Raw genomic sequence first — 7,657 nt, forward strand, 5'->3', positions numbered from 1 at the left:
ATGGGTGAGGAAAGGCTAACCTTGCCATGGTGGAGGACTTGTCAGCCACCTTGTAGAGTTCTTGAGGTATAATCTCATGAACTTCACCTCTTCTCCAATCATGATGCTATGGATCATGATGGCCCGGTCTATAGTAACTTCAGACCGGTTGCTAGTGGCAATGATTGAGCATTGAATGAACTCCAACCATCCTCTAGCTACAGGCTTGAGGTCCAATCTTCTTAGTTGAACCGGCTTGCCTTTGGAGTCAATCTTCCATTGAGCTCCTTCTACACATATGTCCATAAGGACTTGGTCCAACCTTTGATTAAAGTCGACCCTTCTAGTGTAGGGCGTTCATCTCCTTGCATCATGGGCAAGTTAAACGCTAACCTCACATTTTCTGGACTAAAATCCAAGTATTTCCCCCGAACCATTGTAACATAGTTCTTTGGATCCGGGTTCTTACTTTGATCATGGTTCTTGGTGATCCATGCATTAGCATAGAACTCTTGAACCATTAGGATGCCGACTTGTTGGATGGGATTTGTTAGAACTTCCCAACCTCTTCTTTGAATTTCATGTCGGATCTCCGGATACTCATTTCTTTTGAGTTTGAAAGGGACCTCAGGGATCACCTTCTTCTTGGCCACAACATCATAGAAGTGGTCTTGATGGGCTTTGGAGATGAACCTTTCCATCTCCCATGACTCGGATGTGGAAGCTCTTGTCTTCCCTTTCCCTTTCTAGAGGATTCTCCGGTCTTAGGTGCCATAAATGGTAATGGAAAAACAAAAAGCTTATGCTTTTACCACACCAAACTTAGAATTTTGCTCGTCCTCGAGCAAGAAAAGAAGAATAGAAGAAGAAGAAGAAGAAATGGAGGAGAGGGAGAGTGGGAAGTGTTTTCGGCCAAGAAGGGTGTAGAGGGGTATGTTGTGTGAGTTTGATGAAGAATGGAGGGCTTTATATAGGGAAGGGAGGGGGGGTTGATGCCAAGGCATCATAGGCTAGTTTCACTAGCATTTTTCTGTTAGTTTTAGTTGTTTTATGCATTTTCTTGAGCTTAAAGTAACCAAAAATGGTTAAATGAAGAACAAAGTAATGAACCATCCAAACAATATGATTTTGATGCAAATTCCATGAGTTTTAGTTATATTACTTAAATGCTATGAATGAAAGATTTCTCATGAAATTTTGCAAGACTTTGATGCAATTGTTTGGATGATTTCAGGGAAGAAGAGGCTAAGCAAGGAAGCAACAAAATCAATAAAGGAAGCTTGTATATAACATGTGGAGTTTAAGTTCCAGTTTAAGCCTAAACTGGAGCTTAAACGCCAAAAATCATGAAGGATAAGAAATGCTGGGATTGAAGTTTAACCTCCAGTTTGACCTCAAACTGGAGGTTAAACGCCAGAATGAAAAGCCTCACTTAAGGAGCATTCCACGTTTAACCTCCAGTTTGACCTCAAACTGGAGGTTAAACGCCAGAATGAGTATGCCACCCAAGGAGGAGTTCCACGTTTAACCTCCAGTTTGACCTCAAACTGGAGGTTAAACGCCAGAACCAGGAAGAGTACCAGGGGCCATTCCACGTTTAAGCTCCAGTTTGACTCAAACTGGAGCTTAAACGTGTTCGATAGTTTCTCCACTCCAGGGTTGCTCTCTCCAAGCTTCCACGTTTAACCTCCAGTTTGACCTCAAACTGGAGGTTAAACGTGTTCGATAGTTTCTCCACTCCAGGGTTGCTCTCTCCACCTCCACGTTTAACCTCCAGTTTGACCCCAAACTGGAGGTTAAACGTGTTCGACACCTCCAGGGCCACCATTCCAAGCTTCCACGTTTAACCTCCAGTTTGACCTCAAACTGGAGGTTAAACGTGTTCGACCTCCAGTATGCCTACACCCCTTTCCACGTTTAACCTCCAGTTTGACCTCAAACTGGAGGTTAAACGTGTTCGACCTCCAGGATGCCTCATTCCTTTTCCACGTTTAACCTCCAGTTTAACCTTAAACTGGAGGTTAAACGTGTTCGACTACATTACTCTCCAGGGCTACCATTCTTCCATTTCCACGTTTAAGCTTCAGTTTAACCTTAACTGAAACTTAAACGTGCTTCTACAAATGGCCTCACTGGAAGTGTCTGGCGTTTAAGTTGCGGTTTAAGCTTAAACTACAACTTAAACGCCACTCTTGAAAAGGGTTTCTGGGCCAAAAATATTGTGATTTAAGTTAGTCTTTGAGCACAAGTATTAACTTAAACTTACTTTGGTATGAAACCCAATTGAATATCATGGTTTATGGGATTGGGCCTGAAGGATTGATGAGTTTGAAATCTCAAATTATTGAGTCATGTGTCATTATTTGATTATCACTAAGTTGGCTCAATAAATGTTACAGGATTTGGATCAACAACCTCATCAAGATTATGGATCATAAACCCAAGGCAAAAGGAAAGCAAAGAGAGGCCTCAAAGCCCAAGAAGCACAACTGAAGCTCAATATAGAAAGTGTATAAATAGGATAGAAGTTAAGTTAGAAAGAACTTTTACTTTCACTTTTGGCTAGTTTCCTTTTCTTTGTAATTGAATTCAGAGCTATGATTCACTAAACCCCTTTCATTGGGTTAGGGAGCTCTATTGTAATTCAATGAATCAATAATAGTTTATCTTCTTCTTCAATCTTTTCTCTTGAATTTTGTTAGAAAGCTTCTCGATCTAATTCCATTGAGTAGTTGTCTTGGGAAAGAGACTACTCATATTTGGAATCCTTCGGAGCCTTGGGAAAGGAATGGAGGATTCATGCTAGAGAAGCTTTCTCACAGTGGATTGGATTGGGGTTTGGATGGATATTGTGACATGTAATCCTACCAAATTGTGGTTCATGAAATTGTGTGGTATAATCAGTGATCAAGCATCATCTCTTCTTATGAACATTTAAACCAAGGGATTGGGAATTTGTTTGTTTTTAGAGAGCATTGGTGAGCCAAGGAATTGGGATCCAATCATATAAGATTGCCAAGCAAAATTTAATGAATGCATTGGTTGAGGAAGAGATTTACATGTTTTGATTCGGAGATTTCAATATCTCCTAAACCCAATGAATTCCCCATTTCTGATTTCCACTTTCTCTTTACATTCTGCAATTCAATTCTTGCAATCATCCCCATTCCCTTTTAATTTCAGCAATTTACATTCTGCTCTTTAATTCATGCAATTTAAGATTCAGCCATTTAATTTTCTTGTCATTTACTTTTCCCGCCAATTTTACATTCCGCAAGTATCATCTCAATTCTTGATTCCGCTCAACTAGAACACACTTCTAATCCGAATTGCTCACTCAACCAATCCTTGTGGGATTCGACCTCACTCTATTGTGAGTTTTTACTTGACGACGATAACCGGTGCACTTGCCGGAAGGAATTTTGCCGATCGTGCAATTTCCTAATTCGTAGCATAACTAGTTTATGTGCATCAAGTTTATGGCGCCGTTGCCGGGGATTGGTTTTCGATTGACAATTCTCAAATTGGAAGCTAACTAGATTGAGCAATTTTCTCTTGCTTTGTTAATTCTGTTCTAGATACTTGTTGAATTTTAATTTCTGCACTTTTACATGCTTTCCTTCTTTATGCCTTTAAATCCATGCAACTAACTCACTGACTCACTAACTGTTTGATTTAATTCCTCAATTGATCTAACCATACTCTTCCATTAACCAAGAGTATTTCACTTGTTTGTGTTTGAGCTGTGTTCTTGTATGACAGGTAGGAGAGGAGGGACATCAACTCCTCCATATACCGAACCGGAAAGAACCCTTCATAAACTTAGAAGGGAAGCAAGAGGGAAGAGAGTAGTGGGAGAAGAGGAATCTGAAGGAGAATCTGAGGACAACTTTGAGGAAGCTCTAGATCTCAACATGGATAGAGAAGTTCACAACCATGAGAGAGCTGATGGAAACAATGCCATTCCTGAGAGGAGGTTCTTAGTTCATACATAAACCCAACCTCTGGGAATTGTGGTAGTAGCATCCAGAAACCACCCATTCAGGCCAACAATTTTGAGCTCAAGCCACAGCTAATATCATTGGTGGAAAATCATTGTTCCTTTGGAGGAAGTGCTAATGAAGACCCAAACCAACATCTCACAAATTCCTGAGAATCTGTGACACTGTGAAGTCCAATGGAGTCCAGGAAGATGCCTATAAACTGCTCTTGTTCCCATTTTCACTTAGGGACAAGGCAGCTAAGTGGCTGGAATCATTCCCAAGGGGGAGCCTAACCACATGGGATGAGGTGGAAGGCAAGTTTCTGGCACGTTTCTACCCTCCACAAAAGGTCAATAGGCTTCGATCTGAGGTCCAGACTTTTAGACAACAAGATGGTGAAACTCTCTACGAGGCATGGGAGAGATTCAAGGACTTGACAAGGAAATGCCCACCAAACATGTTCCATGATTGGGTGCAATTGCACATCTTCTATGATGGGCTCTCTTATGAATCAAGGAAGGCTGTAGACCATTCATCAGGAGGTTCATTGAACAAGAAAAAGACCGTGGAAGAAGCCATTGAAGTGATTGAGACAGTGGCTGAGAATGAGTACTACTATGCATCAGAAAGGCACAACACTAAGGGAGTCATGGAGCTGAACCATGTTGATACAATTCTAGCCCAAAACAAGGTGTTTGCCAAGCAACTAGCAGAACTTACCAGGCAATTAGAAACAAAGCAAGTGGCTGCAATACACACACAAGATCAAGAGGAAGTAGGCATTGAAGGAGGTGATTGGGATGAGGTTAACTATGTGGGAAACCAACAAAGGCAATCATATGATCCACACTCCAACACTTACAACCCAGGCTGGAGAAACCACCCAAACTTTGGGTGGGGAAACCAACAAACCCAACCACAAAACCACAAACCTTACAACCACAACCAACAAAACAATTCCACATACCAAAACTCCAACCAAAGATCATACCAAGCCACACAAAACACTTACCCCAATCATCATATCATGGCCAAAATAATCAACATACCCAACCTAATCCGAACCAACAATTTCAAGATCAATTAAACCGGATGGAAGGAATGCTTGCAACCATGAGCCAAGACATAATTGAATTGAAGGCTTTTAAGGAAGAAGTAAATTCTAACTTGCAAAACCAAGGAGCTGCCATCCAGAAGCTAGAAAATCAAATTTTGTATTTGACTAAGCAAGCCCCTGGGACAAGCAGTTCTCATGCTGCCAAGGCTATTGCAAGGGAGGAATGTAAGGCCATAACACTCAGAAGTGGAAATAATCTAAAGGAGATTTCAAGGGAAACCACAGAGGATGAAGCAAAGGAAAATGTGAAAGACAAAGAACAAGGACAATCTGTTACACCATTTGCAACAAAAGAAAAAGAAAAAGAGGTCTTGAAGCCTTATACACCTAAAGCACCTTATCCTCAACGTTTGATGAAAAGTGAAAAGGATGGCCAATTCTCCAGGTTCTTGGAGATTTTCAAGAAGCTTCAAATCAACATTCCCTTTGCTGAGGCAATAGAGCAAATGCCACTCTATGCAAAATTCTTAAAAGAATTAATGACCAAGAAGAGAAGCTGGAGAAATGAGGAAACTGTGTTGTTAACTGAAGAATGCAGTGCCATCATTCAGCACAAATTGCCTCAGAAATTGAAGGACCCAGGCAGTTTCCAAATCCCCTGTATTATAGGAGAAGTCATGGTGGAGAAGGCCTTGTGTGATTTAGGGGCCAGCATCAATTTGATGTCGCTAACAATGATGAGAAGAATGAAGATTGAAGAAGCCAAACCAACAAGAATGGCCCTCCAATTGGCAGATCGAACTTTTAAATTCCCTCATGGGATAGTTGAGGATTTGTTGGTGAAAGTGGGAGAATTTATATTTCCTGCTGATTTTGTGGTGTTAGATATGGAGGAAGAAGCCAAAGCTTCAATAATTCTGGGAAGACCCTTCCTAGCTACTGCTGGAGCCATCATAGATGTACAAAAGGGTGAACTCACCCTTAGACTCCATGATGAGAAATTGGTGTTTAATGTATTCAAGGCAATGAGCTATCCATCAGAATCACTAAGGGAATGCATGAGGGTTGATGTAGTGGACATTGCAGTACAAGAAACTTTTGAGGAAACAATAAAGGAAGTGGCAGAGGAGGAGTTCACCAAGGATATTGAAGTTAGTGATATCAAGGATGATGACACAACTATGCTAAGCAGGCCAGAGAAAGTGAAAGAAGAAAAGGAAGCACCAAAACCTGAGCTCAAAGCATTGCCCCCTAATCTCAAGTATGCATACTTGGGTAGTGATGAGAGTCACCCTGTTATCATTAGCTCGGCCTTGAGCCAAGAACAAGAAGAAGAATTGATCAAGGTGCTGCAAACTCATCAAGATGCCATTGGATGGACCCTAGCTGATTTGAAGGGGATAAGTTCATCCATATGCATGCATAAAATCTTGTTAGAAGAAGATGCTAGACCCTCCATTCAAGCTCAAAGAAGATTGAATCCCGTCATGAAAGAAGTGGTACAAAAGGAAGTGAGGAAGTTATGGCAGGCAGGGGTAATCTACCCCATTTCTGATAGCCCATGGGTTAGTCCCATCCATGTAGTGCCCAAGAAAGGTGGCATAACTGTGGTTCCAAATGAGAAGAACGAACTCATACCCACAAGAACCGTTACTGGATGGAGGATGTGCATAGACTACAGGAAACTCAATGAAGCCACCAGAAAAGATCATTTCCCACTCCCATTCATGGATCAGATGCTTGAAAGGCTTGCCGGACATGCTTACTATTGCTTCTTGGATGGATATTCGGGCTACAACCAAATAGTAGTTGATCCTAGTGATCAAGAGAAACATCATTTGTTTGTCCATATGGAGTTTTTGCTTATAGACGCATGCCCTTTGGGTTGTGCAATGCACCTGCCACTTTCCAAAGATGCATGCTGTCCATCTTTTCGGACATGATTGAAAAATTTATTGAGGTCTTCATGGATGATTTTTCTGTGTTTGGGGATTCTTTTCCCAGCTGCCTACACCACCTTGCCTTGGTGCTTAAGAGGTGCCAAGAGACTAACCTAGTATTAAACTGGGAAAAGTGTCATTTCATGGTCACAGAAGGAATAGTCCTTGGCCACAAAATCTCTAATAGAGGCATGGAGGTGGACAGAGCTAAGGTGGAAATCATTGAAAAACTACCTCCACCTAGTAATGTCAAGGCAGTTAGAAGCTTTTTGGGACACGCTGGTTTTTTACAGAAGGTTTATTAGAGACTTTTCTAAAATAGCAAAACCTTTGAGTAACTTGCTCGTCTCTGATACACCCTTTGTATTTGATAAAAATTGCATGCTAGCCTATGATCTTTTGAAGCAAAAACTTTCCTCTGCACCTATCATTGCCCCACCTGATTGGAACTTACCTTTTGAACTGATGTGTGATGCATCAGACCTTGCTATTGGGGCCGTGTTAGGACAAAGGAAAAACAATTTGGTGCATGTGATTTATTATGCCAGTAAAGTCTTGAATGCTAACCAAAAGAATTACACAACCACTGAAAAAGAACTCTTGGCAATAGTCTTTGCATTTGACAAATTTAGATCTTATCTCATTGGATCTAAAGTCATTGTCTTCACTGATCATTCAGCTTTAAATATTTACTTGCT

The 7,657-nt window shown here is 41.1% G+C and overlaps 1 non-coding gene across 1 annotated transcript; it reads right to left on the reverse strand.

The window, feature by feature from the left end:
- Nucleotides 1-4,317: 4,317 nt before the first annotated feature.
- Nucleotides 4,318-4,421, reverse strand: LOC112760105 (small nucleolar RNA R71). The gene has a single exon (XR_003180558.1). It is a non-coding gene; the product is annotated as a small nucleolar RNA R71 (small nucleolar RNA).
- Nucleotides 4,422-7,657: the final 3,236 nt, after the last annotated feature.

Source organism: Arachis hypogaea, chromosome 16 (genome assembly GCF_003086295.3).
Source record: "Arachis hypogaea cultivar Tifrunner chromosome 16, arahy.Tifrunner.gnm2.J5K5, whole genome shotgun sequence".
Classification (NCBI taxonomy): Eukaryota; Viridiplantae; Streptophyta; class Magnoliopsida; order Fabales; family Fabaceae; genus Arachis; species Arachis hypogaea.